The sequence below is a fragment of the Nothobranchius furzeri genome, chromosome 10 (assembly GCF_043380555.1).
Source record: "Nothobranchius furzeri strain GRZ-AD chromosome 10, NfurGRZ-RIMD1, whole genome shotgun sequence".
NCBI lineage: Eukaryota > Metazoa > Chordata > Actinopteri > Cyprinodontiformes > Nothobranchiidae > Nothobranchius > Nothobranchius furzeri.
In genome coordinates, this window is record NC_091750.1 from 55,117,082 (window position 1) to 55,139,409 (window position 22,328).

General features: G+C 41.2%; 1 long non-coding RNA gene across 1 annotated transcript; it reads left to right on the forward strand.

Annotated features, from left to right (window-relative positions):
- Positions 1-715: 715 nt before the first annotated feature.
- On the forward strand, positions 716-1,471 carry LOC139072244 (uncharacterized). The gene is made up of 3 exons (XR_011521827.1): positions 716-851; positions 1,035-1,128; positions 1,250-1,471. It is a non-coding gene; the product is annotated as an uncharacterized lncRNA (long non-coding RNA).
- The last annotated feature ends 20,857 nt before the right edge of the window (positions 1,472-22,328 follow it).

The window sequence follows — 22,328 nt, forward strand, 5'->3', positions numbered from 1 at the left end:
AAAGTGGGTCTGACCTTGCTCTGCCAATGTGGCTCTGTAGTGAGGATCATTGGTATAGGGCCTTCTTAGGGTTTTACAATCCCCAAGGCGCTTCACAACGCAATCAGTCATCCACCCAATCACACACACATTCACACACCAGTGACGATGAGCTACAATGTAGCCATAGCTGCCCTGAGATGCACTAACAGAGGCGAGGCCTGCCATACACTAGCGCCACCAGTCCCTCCGAGCACCACCAACAGGCAAGGTGGGTTAAGTGTCTTGCCCAAGGCCAGAACCTTCTGATTACAGGATAACCTGCTCTACATCCTGATCTACTGCTGCCCCTTGCGGCAGTTCGGCGAGACAAACAACCAGATGGTCCAATAGTTGCTTTCAGTCCAAAACGTGTTATATAAACATCGTTAAAGGGCATGAAAAAAGTTTTACGCTAATTTGTTTTTCCAAATTTGCCATTGTAGCTTTAAAGACATTTTGCACGTGAAAACATGCATAATAAAATCACGCACTAACACTGGATGTTTCTGAAATTACGAATATTGTTTAGCTTTTAGTATCGCAACATGTTATATTGGCTGTGTCTCAATTCAAGGGTAGGCATCCTACCTCGGCCGGATTCGTCGGCCGGTTACGTCACAGCGCCGCGACTCGGCCTGTCCCAATTCGAAGACTCCTTCAAATGCGGTCAACGAATGCGGCCTTCTTTTCGCCTGAATGAAGGATGGGTCGGGTGTATCCTTCAATAGGTAGCATTTCCCAAGATGCCTTGCGGGCCGGCCGGCAGAAAAACTTAAAAACAATGGCGGACAGTGAAGCGGGAGCTGTCGGAGAGGATTGCGCTTATAAATGTAAGTATAAACTTGAAAACTGTCAGTTTAAGGACTTTTTGTGATACATGAACGTTATTTTAGTTAGAAATGTTACAGTAAAAGTGCTTGTATTGCGGTCTCGGCTCGTATGTTCGGCCGCGCTCGGTGTCGTACTTCTCCCACTACGTTTCCCCCTGATTTTAATAGAAGTTTGTATTTTAGGACCAAAAGAGAAAACCAGGGAATTTATTAAGCTTAGGGCGGAGATGGACCACATGATCACCGGAGCAAAGTATTCGGCGGCTGTGGCATGGAGGTACAATAACATCTCATATTTTAAAAACTCGTTTGAGAATATTTTTTTCTGCGAAAACATGAAAGGAATAACCCGTTGTCCTCTTTTCTCTTCCTGTTTCTTTTCTTACATGTTTGTTAAGACTATTCTGGAGAAAATGGGCATCCAGGGGAAGGTGCCAGCGATGAGCTTCTGGAGCTGATCTGGGAGGACATGAGGCTGCAGAGGGAGGCAGAGCAGCAGAGAGCACAGGAGAGAAGGAAGAACTTTGACAGCTTTTTACTTTGCTAGAAAAAAATGGTTAATGAAGATTAAACATGTACATGTAAAAGAAATATCTAAATAAAATCAGTTCTGCATTAAACTCTTGAATTTTATTTTTGTTTACAAATGAGAATTGTTTACTAGAGGGTATCCGCTGGGTCTTGAAAAGTCTAAAAGGTGATAAATCGGTTTTGGTCAAAGTAAGACCCTTAGAAAGTATTAAAAACTATTATCACATCTTTGCTCAGGCTCAGCTAGTCTAAAGTATTTTCTCTGAATTAGCTCTCCAACAGTCAAGGAAATGATTAACCCCCAGAGACCCACGGTTGTAGTATTACAACATCAGATTTAAGTCTACAAAAATAAACCTTCCCCATTTTTTTTCTTTTTAAAACCACATTTACATTGCTAATAGGTCCTATTCAGTTCTGCAACACTATTGGCTGTTAAAATGTGTAAATAGGCCCGTTTATCTGGCCTCCTAGAACAACATGTGAAAGGTTAAAAAATATTTTGCAGTTGTTTTCTAAATTTGGGTTTCTGGGGGTTAAAAAGCTAAATAAAACGTCGAGCTCCATCGTTTAAGGTTCCTTCTGCCTTCTGCCCAGCGGTTCCACGGTTGCTAGGCGACGGAACGTTCGCCGAGGGAGTTCATGAAGGCTAGGCCTGTCCAAATTCACAGCCGTTAACATCCGGTCTACCCGGCCGACGGAGGACGCAGCCCACGTCGGCCGGGTGGCCTGGGTCCTTCGAAGGATGCAGACCCTGAATTGAGACACAGCCATTGTGTCCCTTTTATTGAGATATATACTAAATTGCTATATTCTTGCTAACATCTGGACAAGAAATCAAAATTTACTAATTGAAGCAATTAATGTGCTCAATCCACCAGGATTTAGTCTGACATTTTTTTTTATCTTTTACAAAAAACAGCAGATTGAGTTTGTGTTTAAACAGCTCAGCTCACATCAGGGTCGGAGAATATTTCTTACTTTCATTAAGCTATAAATCTCTTATGTAGTGGCCCAATGTCAAATTTCATGCAGTGCCAAGCTTTGGCATTGAGGTGTGTAATTATCTATCTTAGCTGCCCCAGATAAACAAATCAAGGAAGCACCAGCACGAGCCATCTGGCTGTTTCAGAACTCGAGTTTCTGCTGGCAACAACACAGTTGTGTCTGTTTAAACCCCTGCTGAAAAACTTCCGCTCCTCTTGTTTTACAGATTGTGTATTTGTCACGGTCACTTGGACTCTGTGCCAGTCATTTTGTGTGCTTATTTTTCCAGCTGCCAGTCAAATGGCCCGCCTGGCTTGTTTTACTCCTGGCCTGACAAGCATTTACAAGCTGCCATTGTAATGTTTTGATTGAAGGAAAACTATTCCAAATCTGTGAAGAGCACACAGCAGGATGCGCCGTGACAACACGTTGAACAAGTTATTTCAATGCGCTGACAAGATGTTACAGCTGCTATGTTGGTGTTCGCTAAACCTCAAAAGTTTGATTTGGGATTCCAGTTAAATCCAGTTGAATCCTGTCTGGAATCTTTTATTAGAAAATGTTTTGCTACAGTCCTGGGATTTAACAGTAATAGCTAATTATCCTGCATTGTACCTAACTTTAGTCCAAAGCCCAATCTGTGGTTTTGGGGCATTTAAACAATCGCCCGTTACCGTTGCGTGAGATGGGAATAAAAATTACATCTTGGGGACTTGTATGGATGGACCAAAGCAATCTTTAGTTGAGACTGATGGCTTTTTAGATTTTTCAGTGTGAATCAGTCCAGATGCTCTATAACCTTGGCTGATGCACCAATGAATTTTCATTTCAGCTCTAATTAGCTGCCTTAATAAAGTTAAATTATTGTCTGAAAATAGAAACCGCTGTCTCAAATGCTGGCCTGGAGAAGAACATGGATTGTGTTTGAAATAATAAATCTCAACAGTTTTGATGGTGATGATGCAAAAATATAAGGTTACATTTTGCCCTCATGGTTATGTCCCTTCTGGAGACACACACTGGATCCGAAAAGCAACATTTATGCTCCCATGTAGGACAAGCTATATAAATGGATCTGGTTGGCTCAATGGCAGTATTGCATGCCTTTGAATTGGAAGGTTGATGGTTCATATCCCTGTAAAACTTAGCTCAGTATAAAAAGTGAAAAACTTACAGATGGTGTCAGTTGTCCTTGTATGATTTGGTAATCCAGAGTCCAGAGATACAAGACTGAATGCTGTGAACTATAAGATTACTAAAGCTGAGTTTATGCTTCTGCTTCTGCATCTGCGTTGGTACGGAGACACACAACGCCATTACCCATCATTGCAAGGGCTCTCCAACAGGCTTGCAAGGACAGATGAAGTTGAGCCCACTTTTCTAGACATCAGTCAAACAAGATGAAGAAAGCAAGTTTGTGATTGGTCCAAACACCGCTTCCTTAATATTTGTCAACAGCACCAGGTGCTGTGCTACACCCTCTGTTGTCCTGGCGGGAGTTGCTTTGCAACGCTCCCAAGGTGACGGAGAAGTGAGAAGGTAAAATGTTTCTGTCAATGCGTGTGTGTCACTCCCTCACTGAGCTGCTGCAGAAGCATAAACTACCCACTGTAAAAAGTAAAAGGGCACCAACAATAGGTTTGTTTCCTCTATTGTACTTGAGCAATTTTATCAGAACTTCACAGTATGTATTGGTCTCTATTTGACCTGGGATGCAAGAAAGGACCACATTCCAGGACATTTCTTGTACCAATTGAGTATTTGAACTGGGACAGCCACGTTTACATGCGCCAAATTTCCCCAATCCGATTCAAATCTTGGTTGATCGGAAATCCAGAATCTCTGTTTACATGCACACTAACTAAAGTGATCCGGTCATGCCGTGAGTTTATATGCACCAAGTATTCAATCAGATGAAATTGGTTGAGCATGCGCAGTTTTCTTTCCCGAAAAAAAAAGTTAACAAATGTCAAGAAACGAAATGAAAAATGTAAAAACGTCCTGCTTTCCTGATTCATTTAATCAATTTAATGGTTTCATTTTGCTAATTGAAGTCATGCTTTCAGTAAATAACTGCAGGTTTATGCTTTGCTGCATTTTATTGCTGACAATATTAAAAGGGAGGGTTATATGTCTCTGCCTCTTGATCAGCTTGTTTGTGGGCCTGAAGTGACGGCTGGGCGCAGTGCTGCGTGCGGGGTTCAGACTCGTGTTATTACTGAGCTCTGTTGTGGCTTATTGGTAATAAAATGTGACAATCAGCTGAAACTGTTGAGAAAAGTTGGTTCAAACTAAATAACAGGAGATGTTCAGAAAGTCTGGAAGCCTGTGTTCATCATGTGTTAAACATCTCTGCGTTAACATGTTTTTACACAGATAACACAGCCCATAACATTTAACTGAGGATGTTTTTCTACTCAACATCAGTCTCCTCAAACTCAGACCAGGTCTGTGTAACCGATGTTACCCTGTCTTCTTCACGAGCACGTCTCCATCCACCTGCTGCAAACCCGAAATGAATCTGCGTGTTTCCAGTACAGACGTGGACATGTTTGTCGAATGATTTGTGCAATAATCAGATTTTTATTTTACTTCTGCAAAATTCAAATTCTGCATTAGATATTACTGAAATGAGGATGGCTTGCCATTATATTTATAAGCCCGCACTCGTTAATTAGGCCATCATGTTTTTAAGTCAGGTAGTCTAAATGACGACGTGGAGGCTCGCTAGCTGTTGCACACATCCGCAGTGGACATTATTTTATTCCAACAATCCAAACGGCTGTGTACATGCACGTCAATCGCAATGATGATCAGACAAAACCACCTCTCTCAATCGGATTGAAATTTCATTCCAATCGGGTCAAATCGGATCAGAACATTCCGATTGACATGTTTGCATGCAGAATGTTTTATCTGATTGGGCGTTCAGTTCTGTTAAATGTGCACATGTAAACGTGGCTAGTGACTCTGAGAGGCCAGGGAGAGTCACTGAGTAGGACTCGTGCTGACTGGTTGTTACTACAGGGAAATGACTTTGGCGGACATTGCCAAACAGTCGATATTTGTAAAATTGGACGAGTTGCTGGTGAATCAGAATGGAAGGAAAATAAAGTAAGTAACTCTGATACTACTTTACAGTCATCATTTCTAAACTCTCAACACCAAAAAAATGCTACAGCACCCCCTTCCCCATCAATGCTGTAACTGCACTTTGTAGTCTCCTACTGTCATGTTCTGTGTCCCTTTGTTCTCCAGCCCCTCCAGTTCCCACTCCAGGTTCTCCTTTTGTGTTTCATAGCGCCCTCATGTGTCCTTTGTCTGCATCTCATTTATGTGTCTCCTGTGTTCCTTTAGTCTTCTCCAGTCACCCCTCTGCAGCCAGTCATCCCTCTGCAGTGTTTATAGTTTCAGCTTTTCATTTTTATTAGTCTCTTTAATATGTTTTGTCCCACCGGTTTTTGTAGTTCTCCTTCCCTTTAGAATTTTAGTTATATGGTTGCTTTTCTGTTTTTAGGTTCACTCTTAGGTCATGTTAGTTTTTTCCCTGATTAGTCATTGCTTTCACCTGGTCCTCCCCCCACACTCCACACACCTGCAGCTCATCTGCCTCCCATTATGCCCCAGTGTATTTAAGCCCTGTCTTGTCTCTGTGTCTTGTCGGTCCATTGTTGCTGTTTGTGGTAATTCTGTCAGTCTCTCGTTCATAGTCTCTAGTGTTTCTCGTGTCTCATTTGGATCTCTAGTTTATTTTGGATTTTGGACATTTTTGGACTTTGGCTCCCTGCCCCTGGAATTATTCTTCGTTTCATCCTTCAAAATTAAAGGATTTTACTTTACATCATCTCCTGCCTCGTGGCATCCTGGGTTTCTGCACTTTGGGTTCTAACATCCCTCCGAAACGTGACACCTACAGAGTGCGGTAAAAAAAAAAGACACTTTTTCTGGTCATTGAACACACACACATATTCTCTATCCCAGTCCTCAAAATGGATGAAATTAGGGCTTACATTCACAGAAAAAAAAGTTGTTAAAGTATTAATGTCCATGGAAACGTTTTGGCGCTAATCTCTGGCCCAATATCAATACTCACACTTGCACCCTTGCGCTCTTCAGTTCCGTGTTCCTGGCCAGAGGTGCGAGTGCGTAGGGTGTCCCGATTCTCAAGTGCAGAAGTTGACCACGCCCCCATTGCATCCTTAATCTGCACTTCATCCAAGTCCGCAGTGATGCGCACCTTGGGCAAGGGTATTACCCACAAGTCATTGGTGCGGGTGCCATGTTGTGAGCCAGGAGGAGTTTAGGACCCAAGATGCAGAAAACCCCAGAACGACAAAGGCAGGTAGAAAAAACGTAAAATCCTTTATTTAAGAATAAATGTCCAAATAAACCCAATGAGGGCAGGAAGCCAAAAAACCACTGTCCAAAAATCCTGGAGACGAAAGATCAATTAAAGAGCACAAACCTAGAGACCTAGTGGAAGCCAAATACCTAGAGACCTAGAAGGGGAAACGAGACAACGCGGACACAACAACAATGGACCGACAACATTGAGACGCAGACAGGATTATATAAACAGGGGCTGGGTGATTAAGGGAATTGGACACAGGTGAGACTATTAACAGAGAGGAGGAGCAGAACAGAGCAGAGGAGGAAACCAGACCTAACTGGGGAAGGAAGCAAAAATGAACCTAAGGGAGATACTGACTAAATGATCCAAACATGACGGAAACCTAATGATAAGTGGGGTGACTAAGGGAGACGTGGGGGAAACCTAGAGAGAACCTGGAGGGGGCTGGGGACCACAGGGACACAGGAACCTAAGGGGAACACCTAAGGAAAAAACCTGGTGTGGGCTGGGGAACACAAGGAGGCACATGAAGAACACAAGGAGACACATAAGGGGAGCCTAGTGAGGGATGGGGGAAACACAAGCGGACACATGACACAAGGGGACACATGAGGGGGACGTAGAACATGACAGCAGGAAAAATGGCTCAAGTTCCTTTTCTGAAAATATGTATTTTCTAATGAAATTAGTTCATTATAAAATGATTAGTTAATGCTCTGAATGTTTTAGACAAAGCAGCAATGAAGTAAAATTTATTTCAAATAATTGCTTTGTTGTTTGTTTGAAAGTTGTTAATGAAGGTTTTTGAAAAACATTTCACAGTGACCAGCATCCCAGCATGTGTCGCGATCGATGACGCAATGCTACCCGTTTCAATTCGACAATTATTTGCACACTTGTGTTCTACGGACTCAAACCCTACTGTGCACTTTCTCCAAGTGCACTTTGCTGAAGATCGCAGGGCGCAGTGCGAGTGTTGAGATTGAGCAAATTACTTTACACGCTACCAAAACTGCTGGCATAGTTGCAAATTTTACTTTGATTATAAAACACCAATAAAATTAAAATGTTTGATTTCATATATGAGATTTATTCTGAAAGCAAAAATGAATAAATAAATAAATAAATAAAATAATAATATGTGAGTTACCAGAACAGCATACTTTATTACACTAAACTGCAATCAATACCCCAAATCAGTCTGACTTTGAATCCTTTTATAAGATTCCTCTTCATGTTCAACAATGTTTCGTATTATCTTTCTGATTTAGTGCATCAAAACATTAATTGATTTGTTCATGAAGCACCTTGTGATTTCCAATTCTGCATTGTTTACTGGCAAAATAAAGCTCACCGTCCTACCTTGTAGAAAGATTGGAGATTCAGCAGCTAATCACGCTTTTTTAAGTCTAAAAATCATGGCTTGCTTTTAAATTGTGATTAGTAAAAATGTGTTAATAATTGCTTTCATTAAAGGCCCTCAGGAGCATTTATTAGTGGTTAGATTCATAGAACTAAAGCATGGCTCCAAGATATGCACAATAATCTGACTTTGCATTAATTTCTGCAATTGTACTCAACCCTTATACAAAGTATAAATTGTAAGTCGCTTTGGATAAAAGCATCTGCCGAACGAATAAACATAAACATAAAATTATAAATCATCTGCATTGAAAATTCCAATAAATAAAAATGTTTGTAAATTTGCAAGACACTGAAATGCATTACCACCATATAGCAACAAACCTTAAAAACTCTTAAATTGTATCAACTGCTTTTGCTGGCTTTGCTTTGGGAAAAATGTGAAGGGTTTTCTTGTTGGTTAACTCATTTCACATCTTCGAACAGAAAGAAACCTTTCCAGATGTCTGCTGCAGAGGTGAAGGAGGAGTGCCAACATTCACTCCTACAACATATTTCGTAACCCATTCATGTTTTCTTTTTTTATTATTATTCTGCCTGGCCTTTTAACAGATTCAAAATCACCTGAATTGCCCAACTAAAGCATAAACTTTTTAATTTGAACACTGCCACTTGCCTAGGCTTTATTGATTTCCATTCACAGGTGATGATAAATGATGTTTCTACATGATTTTAACCCTCAGACAAGCATTGCATGACAAGATATTCCGTTGACATGGACAAATCCATACAGACGTTCAATCGAACACCTGTCTCCTTCTCTTTCACTCCTTCAATCCATCATCCCTTCTGTCTTTATGTCGCTTGTTCCTCATCTTCATTCCTCTTCTTCCTGCTCTTTTTTTTGCATTTCATTTATTCCTCCTCTTTCATTTTTTCCTCTGTACTTTTTTTTGCATTTTATTTCAGTAAATTAAATTTTATTCTCCATGTTCTACCTTCAACTTATCTCTCTTCTAGTTTCATTAATAGTATCTATTCATCCATCTTGCTCCACAGTGACACTAACCAGATCTTCTTGGCATACCCAAAGCAGAGAGGTTATAAAGTCCTTCCAGCAAGTTCTGGGCCTGAGCCAGTGTGTCTCCTAAGTGAGAGTTGTGGGAAAATCTTTCATAGGAAGGCAAAGACGTTTCCTAGTCAGATGCCTGAACCTACCCCAGCAGTAGCTCAGGAGGTAGAGCGGGTTGTCCAAGACTCATTTTTATCAATAGGCTTTTATGTAATTTAGCCTTTTAACCCTTTTTAAATGACTAGTAATTTTTTTGTTCTTTTATATCTTTACAGTGTGTTCTGTTCAGCACCTTGGACTCCAGCAAAGACAGTGGAAGGCGCTAGACAAGTAAAATTTGATTGATTGATTGATTGATTGATTGATTGATGATTGATCAAAGAACTGTTGATCCTGGCAGAGGATGTTGCTCTTGTGTCCTTGGGCAAGACATTACACCCACATTGCCTGTTGGTGGTGGCGGGAGGGACCAGCGGCACCAGTGGTCGGCAGCCTCACCTCTGTTAGTCCGCCCCAGGGTAGCTGTGGCTGTGTGCATGGATGAATGGCTGATTGAGTTGTAAAGCACCTTGGGGGGGTTCTTGGACTCTAGAGGTGCCATATGAAATTCAGGCCTTTTATCATTAACTCTACTTGATGTGAACCGGCCCCCTTAATGAAGAAGTTCCTTACCTCTTTTCTGAGGCTGAACCCTACAACGGAGAAAACCCATTGTAACCACTTGTGTTCAGGATCTTGTTCTTCTTAGTCATCATCCAAGACCAGTGACTTTAGGTGAAAGTCCGAATGTAACGTAAAAGGCTCAACTAAGGTCCTTCTTCACCACAACAGCCCAACAATGCTCTCATTGGTGTGGATGAAGCTCTGGTCTGTCAGTCCATCTCTCACTCTATCCAGGCTGTCACACAGTCACAGTCTGGTTGGAAGACAGAGAGATGCATCTTCACAAATTTCTGTGGCGAGAATCAGAAGAGGAAAATCTTGGAGAATATGCAGTCACAAGAGTAAACATCGGGGACAAGCCAGCAGGGTGCATTGCCCAATTAGCAATGCGTGAAACTGCATAACTCCCAGCTTTTGCTCATTTGAAAGAGGAGCAGGGAATTATTCAGTACGACAGCTATGTTGATGATATCCTCACATCACACAACAGCCTTGACCAACTTAAAGTTATCACAACAAACGTGAAACTTATCTTAAAGGCAGGAGGCTTTGAACTTAAACCTTGGATCTTTTCGGGGCAAAGTGGCAGGACAGACCATAAAGAGAACAAAGAGAAGTCAGAGACAAATGCTCTTATTCTCCCAAACCAGATGTGTGACAATGAAAACAAAGCACTTGGACTAGGTTACCCAGTAGAAGAAGATAAACTATATGTTATGACTGCAATAAATTTTTCTAAAAGAAAGCGAAAGATACGACTTGGACAACACCTCCTGCAAGAACAGATCAGAGCCCAAACACCAAACCCTTTAACACGAAGGGTTCTCCTTAGTCAAATATCGGGGCTGTTTGACCCTGTTGGCCTTGTGACTTCTGCAAAGCAAAAAAGGAGCTATGTTGGTGAGAAGAGCATTCCAGCAAGTCAAAGATGTTCCAAACCACCTTGTGAAAGAGACATGGGATGTACCACTGTTGCTATCACATTCTCTGATAGGAGTGAACAGACCTACAGAGCAGTGATGTACCTGAGGTGGAGTTCAGAAGAAGGCCCAATCATTAGGTTGGTGGAATCAAAGGCCAAGTTAACAGCTTTGGATCAGAAGGGTGATGTCATCAAAGCAGAGGTATGTGGAGCAGTATTTGCGTCACGGCTGAAAACATACTTTGAACTTCATAGCAGGATCAAGGCTGAAAGATGGTACCATTTTGTTGAAAGCCAGACAGTCCTCGGTGCAATACAGCGGGAAAGTTATGGTTTCCAAACTTTCTTCGCCTACAGGATTGGAGAAATTCAAGGCAGCACAAAAATTCAAGACTGGTGGTGGGTTCCTGGCTCCCTAAATATTGCAGACTTAATCACAAGAGGAGCCAAGCCTCAAGACCTGGATGAAGTGTCTGAATGGCAGGAAGGCCCTGCATTTTTGAGATTGCTTGTGCATGAATGGCCAATCAAATCTGCCAAAGAACTTGCATCTACTGCTAGAGAAAGCATCACTAAACTACAAAAGAAAGCATTTGTTGCTGTTCTAACAAGAAGTGGAAAGCAAGTGGGGTCAACACAAGATCAAAGCAAAGTCCAGTCAGGCCTGAGAAGGTCTCCTCATCAGTCATCAGTCCAAAACCTCATAAACATTAAACAGTTCAGCAATCTGGTCCAATTGGTCAAAACCATCGCATGTGTCTGGAGGGCCGCAAAAAGGTTCTTAAGATCAAAACCAGGTGTGGGAGGTGGTTCCTTTGATAGGAATTATTTCAGTGACCGAACGACAGGATGCTTTAAGAGATATCTTCCTTGCTGCACAACAAGGCATGACAATCCCAAGTTCCACTACGGACAGGTTGGTTGTTTATAAAGACCAGACCTCTGGGTTGCTCGTTTGTGGTGGAAGAGTCCAATCCTTCAAAAATGATCAACTTGGAGTTCTCATCCTGCCTTATGATGCTTGGGTTTCTACCTTGCTAGCCCGTGAAGCTCACAACAAGGCCCATGATGGAGTGGCCGGGACCCTGTTATGGATGAGGAAAAAGGCATGGGTTGTGAGAGAAAGAAGATGTGCCCAAAAGATTGTCAATGGTTGCATAACCTGCAGGAAGGCAAAAATGAGAGCCTGTCAACGAGTAATGGGAGATCTGCCAACAGAAAGAAGTGAACCAGCAGCGCCTTTTGAGTTCACCTCCATTGACCTCTTTGGCCCTTACCAAGTAAGAGATGACATTAAGAGAAGAGTCTCAATGAAGGTCTGGGGTGTTGTATTCTGCTGCATGGCTAGTCATGCCAGTCATGTTGACATTGCAAACAGTCTGTCATCTGAAAGTTTCCTCATGACCTATCAGAGATTCACTGCGATTAGAGGGCACCCAAAGAAAATCTGGTCCAATCCTGGAACTAACTTCAGCGGGGCAAGACCTGTTCTGAAAGAACTTTACCAGTTCCTGGACAGTAGAAATAAAATGGGAGTGGAGGAATATGCAGCCAAAAAAAAGACCGAGTGGGTGTGGAAAATTCTACATGCTGATTCGCCACATCGAAATGGAGCTGTAGAAGCTGCTGTACGAGTTGTTAAAAGAGCTCTTCAAGGTATTGGCAAAGACTCCTCTCCCAGTTACAGCGAGTTCCAAACAACCCTACAAATTGCAGCAAATCTAACAAATGAGTGTCCAATTGGTGCAAGGACACAAAGCCGAGAGGATTGCATTGAGTACGTAACACCCAACTCTCTTCTCCTCAGCCGAGCATCTCAGAGTGGGGATTGTAAAACCTTCGACTTTTCCACCTATCCCTACAGTCGACTTAGGAAAATGCAAGACATCGTGACACAGTTTTGGAGGAACTGGAGTCAGCTTGCTGGTCCTAACCTCTTTGTGAGAAGCAAGGGGCACACTTTTCATAGGAATGTTGCAGTTGGGGATATTGTCTGGCTAAGTATCCAAAATGCATTAAAAGGACACTTCAAGCTTGGAAGAGTCGTTGGCGTAAATCCAGACAGTAAAGGCATTGTAAGGGACGTCAAAGTGCAAGTCTCTCCTAGCTACTGCACTCCCATCATAAAGCATGTGAAATGAGGACAAACTCAAGGGAGAGGAGGAAAGGATTTCCAACCCGTCGTCCTACACAGAGATGTCCGAGGGCTCATCGTCCTGTTACCAGTTGGAGAACAAACGGAACATTAAATCGAAAAGAAGATTCGACAAAGTGACAATCCTCCCATGGATATTATGGAAGGATCGAGTGGGAGGTGTCAAGTCAGGCTTGGATTTTTCAGACTAGGAACCATCTTCAGCAGAAGGGGTTCCACAGGGACAATAAAGGTGGTACACCTCTGAGGTGTAATTTTACCAGAGAGCATGATGTTCTGAGTCAGCCGTTCAGTAAGTCTGTTCAGAACTGAATACATCTACCAAAATCAGAGAGGCAGCCGGTAAGATAAATTTATAATTTATTGCTGGTTGTGTATGGACTTTGCTGCTGGTTAAGTGGTTAAATAAGAAACCTGATCTGATTGTTTGTTTGTTTGCTTGCCTAGGCATGGCCCAAACAATTGAGACTCTGTTGATTTGTTTGGTATAATCACAACATTGTTTGTGGTTATTTGCCAGTTAGTAAGATAATTACTTTATTTTGAATCTGAAAATGGTTTTAGCAAGTTGTTTGTTGCAGTTTTCTCAATATTTCATTTGGTGATAAATCTGCTCCCAAAATGGTTTGTTCATTTTTGGGTTCTGTGATTAGTTTCAATGGAAGATGAATTATAAAAAATAATGATAAATAGCTTATATTTTTCTAAGGGAACTATTTGATGTTTAACACTGTTTAAAAAGTAATGCTAAAAATACTTATGTAAAATTCTATAAATCTAATTTAAGGTTATATGTCTGCTTAAATGAAGGTTTTTCAACTGACTTGCTGACATGCTGAAAATAAATATAAAAGCAAAAAGTGAAGCATTGTTTTGGTCTCGGATTGAAATCCAGTGTCTAAACTCTGGGTGGATGTTTATCCCTCTCAAGTGAGGAAGCACAAAACAGTGCGGGACTTGACAAGGTGTTGGGGTATTTGACCTTTATCTTAGGAAGCAAATTTACCCCCAATCCAGAGGGAGCTTTCCATCTTTTTCCAGTAGATAACCATGGCCTCAGACGTTGAGGATGGGGCTCGGATCCCAGCCACATCTCACTCTGCTGTGAAACCATCCCAGAGCTCACTGAAGGTGATGCTTTGAAAATTGTAACAGAACCACATGATCTGCAAAAAGCAGAAATGAAATCCAAACCCCTACTTTCCAAGACAAAGACTGAGAGTCTATCTTCAACCAAGATCAAGACAAGGGAGTCCAACCTAAATCTTGAACTCTTCAACCTCAACTTGGTGCTTAGAACATGGACATAGTCTTCACTTTGGCTGCACAGGGACAAGAGTCTGAAAAGGGATCTCAGGATCACATATATCTGCAGCACCCCACAAACAATCCATCAGCGTTCATTGTTCTAAATTGGCTTTGGATTCAGAAAACACGTAGATTTGAGAACCAATTCCCCCAAACCCCCACAGTAACTGACTCGCTTGGACAAAAGGCTAAGTGAACATCTTGGATCTGAGGTTCCTAAATACAAGATTTTATGTAAACCAAGCACAATCAGAGACATGAATTTGATAGACTCCACCTTTAGTCTACTGTCTTATTGTAGGAGCTTAGGGTTATAGTAGTGTTTGACAATGCTACCCCTACGATGTTAATCATGTTACAAGATCCTCTTTTTTTGTGCTGGTCAAAACACAAAACATTCAAACTGACATCTGTACAAAATGCACTTGTGTGTTGGCATATTTGTGGGTTCCTCGGTGCAGTGAAGTGAAAAAAGGATGAAAATCTCCTGCCTGTCAGAATGTGCAGAACAACATATGTGGGACAGCTTGTGGGGAAGAAAAAAGCACAGGTTGTCATTTAATCTCTTCAGGATTCAGAAGGAAACGCAACTCAGCTCATAGACGCAATGAAGTAAACCAGTAATTTTCTGTTATTTACAAGAAGCCTAGAATGCTCTCTGATCCCACTCATGAAAGGGTAGAGATAAAATAAAAAAACAGAAAATGCCTACATAGTAATAAAAATACAGATTGCTTGTGAACAATAAAAATGTAGTACGCAATGCTGCATAAATAGCACTCTACATAGCACACATTGTTCTAATCACTAATCTTAGCTCATTGTGTGTGTGTGTGTGTGTGTGTGCATGCGTGTGTGTGTGTGTGTGTGTGTGTGTGTGTGTGTGTGTGTGTGTGTGTGTGTGTGTGTGTGTGTGTGTGTGTGTGTGTGTGTGTGTGTGTGTGTGTGTGTGTGTGTGTGCGTGAGTGTACCTTGTTTATACTACATTTTGGGGACATCGTTTCAAGCTTTACCTGCAATTTGGGGACGTTATGAAATTGTGGGGACATTTGGCTGGTCCCCGCAATGAGAACGCCCCTGCTACTTTGTTTCATAGGTTTGAGATGAATAACTAGTAGTTAGGGTTAAGGTTAGTAATAGACAAGTATTGGTTGTGATTAGGGTTAGATATAATACAGTCACTAAAATGAATGGAAGTCAATGACAGGTAATACATTTTATTTTCAAAAGCACCTTTCTGGTCACTCAAGGACACTGTACAGAATAAAAACAATAATCATTCAATAAAACAAAAGTAGACATAAGTACAACATAAGCAAAACAAATGAACTAAGATAGCAAACAAAGCACTCTAAAATTCAAGGTTGATATGTGGTTATGAAGAGGTGAGTTTTGAGTCGTTTTTTGAATTCTGTGAATGAGTCAATGTTCTTGATGTGAGGGGGAAGGGAGTTCCAGAGTTTGGGAACGGTGCAGTTGAAGGCTCTACTCCCCATGGTGCTGAGATGGAAGGAGGGTACAGATGGAAGAATGGAGGAGGAGGACCTGAGGGAACGGGACAAGGTGACGATGTGAACGAGATCTGTGAGGTAGTGAGGGGTGAGGATATGGATGGCCTTGAAGGTGAAAAGGAGAATCTTGAAGTCAATCCTGGTGTGCACTGGAAGCCAATGGAGGTGCCTACAAGTGTAGCAATCTGAACGTGTGTGTGCGAGTGTACCTTGTGAATAATACATTTTGGGGACATTGTTTCAAGCTTTAACCTGCATTTTGGGGATGTTTTGAAATTGTGGGGACATTTGGCTGGTCCCCACAATGAAAAAGCCCCTAATACTTGGTTTTAGAGGTTTGGTGTGAAATAACTATTAGTTAAGATTAAGGTTAGTAATAGACCAGTATAGGTTGTGGTTAGGATTAAACATAATACAATTGCTAAAATGAAGGAAAGTCAATGACAGGTCACCACAAGTGTAGCAATCTCAACGTGTGTGTGTGTGTGTGTGTGTGTGTGTGTGTGTGTGTGTGTGTGTGTGTGTGTGTGTGTGTGTGTGTCTGTGTGTGTGTGTGTGTGTGTGTGTGTGTGTGTGTGTGTGTGTGTGTGTGTGTGTGTGTGTGTGTGTGTGTGTGCTTGCTTCAGTGTAAAAGCCAGACTGGAAACGAAAAGGTTGCTATCAACACGTTCACAGCCATTTACTGTCAACACCCACACATGCTTATTAGTGCGATTTTGTTTCTGGATTGAAATAAAAGATTATGCTTTAAAAATAATGAATCTAATAGCAAGTGTTCTGAGAGGCATTTCGTTAGGAAACCTCCCTCGTTCTCCAAACGACAAAGGCGCTGGACACTGTGTACAGTTAAGATCGTACTCATAAGTATTTCACATAACCCTAAAAAATACTTTGAGTTGTCATCCTGGATTCTTAAGGGTAGAGTTATTATAAATTTTCTGTTGTTGCAAAGCCTCGTAGCAGAAAACGGTGACTGTATTTATTATGGACCCTGAGTGCTAAATTGGTGCTTGGAAGGCATGAGCACAGTTGTCTTTTACTCCTAGCCCTGCTGCGTACTTATTTATGGGAGTCTGCATTCCAACAGCACACCGTGGAGAGGACGAAGCTCAAATGACTTGCTGCAACTTATCAAGCTTCATTCAGTGAATCAAATGCTTATTGGGCCTTTTGACCCTGATATGTCTGCGCAAATTTGCTGTACAATGGATGCAAAGGTGTTGAGCAAATTCAGTAAGTGGATTTTTTAAGGAAGACATTATTTATACTCGTAAGATTTATTTGGTACGCCGAGAAAAAACTTGTAGGGATTAAATGTTGCTTTTAAGCTTATTATATTACTTTTACTTATGACCAGGAAGATGTAATATTCTATATAAATATAGAATATCAACCTGCTTGGTCTTTGAATGTTTAATAAGAATATTCTAGGATTCTTTGCTTTTTCAGGGATCAACACACTTTGTGTTACTTCAAGGAGACAGTCAAGTTTATAAAAAGTAAGGAATTTATTTTCTAAACAATTAAAAGCATGACAACTAGGAAACACTTAGGTGATGAATGAATCTGAGTGGATGGAATGTGAGGTGTGATGACGTATGAATGTGATTAGGGATGGGTACCTGTGACATTTGAATCGATTCGGTAATAATTCCCGGTACCTAGGAATCGATACCGGTACTTAACGCTACCAATTTTAGATATTTTTGAGTGTTTAATATTTTAATTCTCTTTTATAATTAAATATATATTTTTCTCAATATATAACCATATTTGATAAATATCATGATTAATAACATACAACTGTTTGTATTTTAACATCATCCTTGTAGTTTTATAAGCTGATAATTAAACATCTTTACTGTGAACTAAATTTACTGTTTATCTTCACTCCTTTTGCCATCCTTTTTCATTTGATTTTTTCTACTGGGAAGTTAGAATTTCCAAGGAAAAACTGAACGCACCATTAGCTGATAACAGTGGTGGGAATGGAAGCTAATTTATCAAGCTAATGTTATCTTAAACAGTTTATTTAGCTGCTGGAGCAGATTAAAACGATGATACTTCACACTTAGATTGTTGTCGCTGGTTTTGTCTTCACCCAATCACCCGTCGCATTTAGTTAAGTGAAGCCAAACTATAGAGCACGTTCATGTTCTTCTAGCCAGAGATTCAGAATTCAGAGGAGAAAGTGAACGCACCATTAGCTGAACGGAAGCTAACATATCAAGCTAGCGTTATCTTAAACATTTTATTTACCTAACGGAGCAGATTAAGATGAGGATGTCTCACTTAGATCGTTGTCGCTGGTTTCATCATCACCCAGTTACCCATCACATTTAGTGAAGTGGACCCAAGCTTTAGCGTGCGTTCTTTCTACCATGCTGCTCTGTTTACAACTCGCTCGCAGTGACCAACGTAACGCTCTTGCACATGCGCAGCTGTCTAGGCAAGTTCTCGTTACGAAGGATGGGTACCGAAATGAGGCACCGTTTCAAATGGCGTGAATTGGTGCTCAGTCAGTACTATGGAATTCGGTCAGTACCTTAAAAAGTACCGAATTCGGTACCATCGCTAAATGTGATGTTATCAGAACCTTCATATCTGGAGAAGCAAGTTCTGAGTGGGAGTGAATTTGGTTTGCTCTACAATAATTGATGGTTTCTAAAACCACATCAGACACAATCTTGTGAGCCTACGTACCCATTCTGGAGACCCCCGATTGGATCCGAGATGTCAGGGAGTCTGGTGACCCCAGTGCCCCGAGGTTAGTAGGATAATCGCGAGGCGACCAAATCAGTCCTGAGATGTCTCCAGGTCGCACAGTTGTTTGCGCCTTAGGAATAACTCTTAAGGAGTTGAAGTTGTCTAGCCTTGGTTCTGAAGGAACCGTTTGCGGTGTCAGCTGTAGATGCGATGGTTAGTTTCCCTCCGATGGCCAGTCGAAGTTATGCTCAAAACTTGAATGCTTGAATGTTGAATTGGAAACCTGGAATGCTGATTCCCTCATCAAGTGATTCTGCTTTTAATATTATCATATCATGCTTTGTGTGGCCAATCGGAGCTTGACATGTTAAGAGGTGTTCACCAAACCTCAGACATCATGCCTTCTCAGATGCGGGATGCTCTAATTTGTGGGTAAGAAAATATCTATGTGTCTGCAATTACATTAACCTTGCATCATGAAGAGGTATGCAGTGTAGATAATGATTCACTTGTTAAATCCAACATTACTGATCATCATATATAAATCTTTCAATGTAATAATATATTCATTTCACAGATTAATCAAAACATTTCATTTAGTATTCATATAACATTTGTTCATCAACCAAATTATTATTTAATGATTATATAACTTATGAGTTGTAAAAGTTCTTCTGTCTTGTGCTGTGAATAAAAACCAGTCTTAGATAAGAGTGAGCCTGGAAGGACCTTGAAGCAACAGTCTCTTCTGTAGATTAAAGCTCCAGTTGGAGACTTATGTCTCCAAATGACCAATGCTGAAGAGGTGACCTGTAGATTGAAAAACAGGCCATATCTGGAGGCTACAACTCATAAGTATTTCACACAGCCCTAAAAAAAAAATTATATATATATATATATATATATATATATATATATATATATATATATATATATATATACACTTTGAGTTGTCATCCTGGATTCTTAAGCGTTATTATAAATTTGCTGTTATTATAAATTTGCTGTTATTATAAATTTGCTGTTGTTGCAAAGCCTCGTAGCAGAAAACGGTGACTGTCTGTATTTATTATGGACTATTGAGTGCTAAATTGGTGCTTGGAAGGCATGAGCACAGTCGTCTTTTACTCCTGGCCCTGCTGCGTACTTATTTATGGGAGTCTGCATTCCGACAGCAAAACGCGGAGAGGACGGAGCTCAAATGAATTGCTGCAACTTATCAAGCTTCATTCAGTGAAATGAATGCTTTTTGGGCCTTTTGACTCTGATACAGTATGTCTGAGAAAAATTGCTGTACAATGGATGCAAAGGTGTTGAGCAAATTCAGTAAGTGGATTTTTTAAGGAAGACATTATTTATACTGGTAAGATTTATTCGGTACGCCGAAAAAAAACAAATTTACTTGAGGAAGTACCTCCTGCTTGACTTACAAGTGAGCAATAGATTACATAATCGTCACACTTTGCTGCACACACAAGTGTTAATATGCATACTCATAATTTTGGCACTGGCAGAACCTTGAACTGCAGCAGCCCCCATGATCTCTCTCTTAAAAGTCCTGAACAAGTTGAACTCCCAATCCCAACCACGGTGATTTACATAATTACAGGAGCTCATCTGACCTGATGAAAACTGTGTGTCCTCACACTGTCAGGGAAAGATTTCTGTGTGAAACACCACGAGCAAGGAGAAGGAAAGAGGAATAATGGCAATTATAAAAAACCCTTGTAACTAATTGGATTGAACTTTCGCTCAATGAACTGTCTGTACTGATTTATGAGAAGAATATAACTGAATTATCATTATGCGGCCGACAAAAAAATGAAGGACCCTGTAGAGGTTTTAGAGACAAATGTTAACAAGTATGCTCAGCATTAAAACAACCTTTGCCTTTGCTCTCCAGACAAATGTTATAACTCTTGAGGTTTTTCAATTTTTGTTGTCGAAAGTTAGTCTGCAGATGAGTATTTGGATCTGCATTTTAAAATACCAAACTGATCATCCAAAATTAGCCATTGAGTGTTTTACATAAAATTTATTATGAGAAATATTGCCTTAAAGGCTGCACAGTGGTGCAGTGGTTAGAGCTGTTGCCTTGCAGCAAGAAGGTCCTGGGTTCGCTTCCCGGCCTGGGGTCTTTCTGTATGGAGTTTGCATGTTCTCCCTGTGCATGCGTGGGTTCTCTCCGGGTACTCCGGCTTCCTCCCACAGTCCAAAACATGACTGTTAGGTTGATTGGTCTGTCTAAATTGTCCTTAGGTGTGAGTGTGTGTGTGTATGATTGTTTGTCCTGTGTGTCTCTGTGTTGCCCTGCGATGGACTAGCTCTCTGTCCAGGGTGTACCCCGCCTGATTGCCCATTGACCGCTGTAGACAGGCACCACTTCCCCCGTGACCCTACATGGACAAGCGGGTTCAGACAATGGATGGATGGATGGATATTGACCAAAAGGCCAAAACTGATCACAAACCACTAGATTTGCCAAATAATTTTTGCCTTTAAATGGAATGTGAAGCACTGGCCTGCAGGATTGTTTATGATTTGTTTTTTGATTTGTGTCATGGTGCATCCTGTATTACCCATGCTATTTACATTGAGTATTGGTCTGTCTATCTGCAGGGTTAGCAGTCCAAATAACCCCGGTTTCACACTGAACGCATTGGCGGCGCAGAACGGCACTGCTTCAAATAAATCCATTATAGTCTATGGAATGTTTCAAACCACCAGCGAGGCAGCAATTTTTAGGCACATCCCAGAAGTGGCATGCTGCGCCGCGCTGATAAAAATAGGATCGGGTTCCATTTTTGCCGTGTGCCGCTTCTGGGATGCGTCAAATTCCGCAGTTAACACAGGGCCAGACAGAAAATCACACACAGTTTCAGTGTAAAATCACTGGTAAATTTCAAAATAAAAGTACTGCAGCAATGCAATTTCTTATATATGAAGCTTACGTGGGACAGAATGGCTTATTTACTCACAGCATCGTTCCAGAACTGCAGCAGTGTGTTTCATGGCTTTATTCCTGGCAGTGGAGTGGAACAACAATATATATCACGGACAGGCACTTATCACAGACAAAGAATCACAAAATGCTTCACATAGATTGAAACAAACTACTTTTGCATCCAACCCTATCCCTAACTCTAACCCAACCCAACCAATTCATAAAACCATAACGATCTCAAAACAGAAATAGATTAACATCAGATAAAATAAAGTTATACAATTATAAAATTTCATAAACAGATAAAAGATTGCTAATTTGAGTTAAAAATTTTAAATAAAAGATTTAGGTCAAAGCAGATTTAAATAAGAGTCTTTAGCTGATTTTTAAAAGTGTCCAGGCTGTCAATGCTACGTAAGGATAAAGGAAGATCATTCCAAAGTCGGGGTGCAATAGCCTGGAAGGTCCGATCACCTCAACTTTTTGTCAAACGTGAGTTTCCTCTTTTTGGTTTAATGGTGGATTGCATAAGTAAACCGTGCCCTGAAGTCTCGAGGGACTGTGTGATCTCGCGAGTCCAGCAAAGAGCACAGCGAGGAAACTGTGCCACTGCCAAGACTCTCCCAGTGTGAAAAGGACTGCTTTGAAGTTTGCAAGTAAACCGTTCTGCTGCCATTTGGCACTGCCGATGCTTCCAGTGTGAAACTGGCATAAGGACGCCCAAACTGCCATTTCCCCAGCAACCTCTATCAGCTCTATTGGCAGGATCTCCAGGCATTCACTGGTCAACATGGAGATATAATCCCTTCCAATGGGATTTGAGTCATGCAGGGTTCTCATGACAGAAATGCCTGAAACACCTCTTCTTGGAGGTGTCCGGGGAGCATTCTCACTAAATGCCCAAACCACCTTAGTTAGCTCCTCTTGAGGGGGAAGGGCAGTAGCTCCAGTCTTAGTTTCTTTAG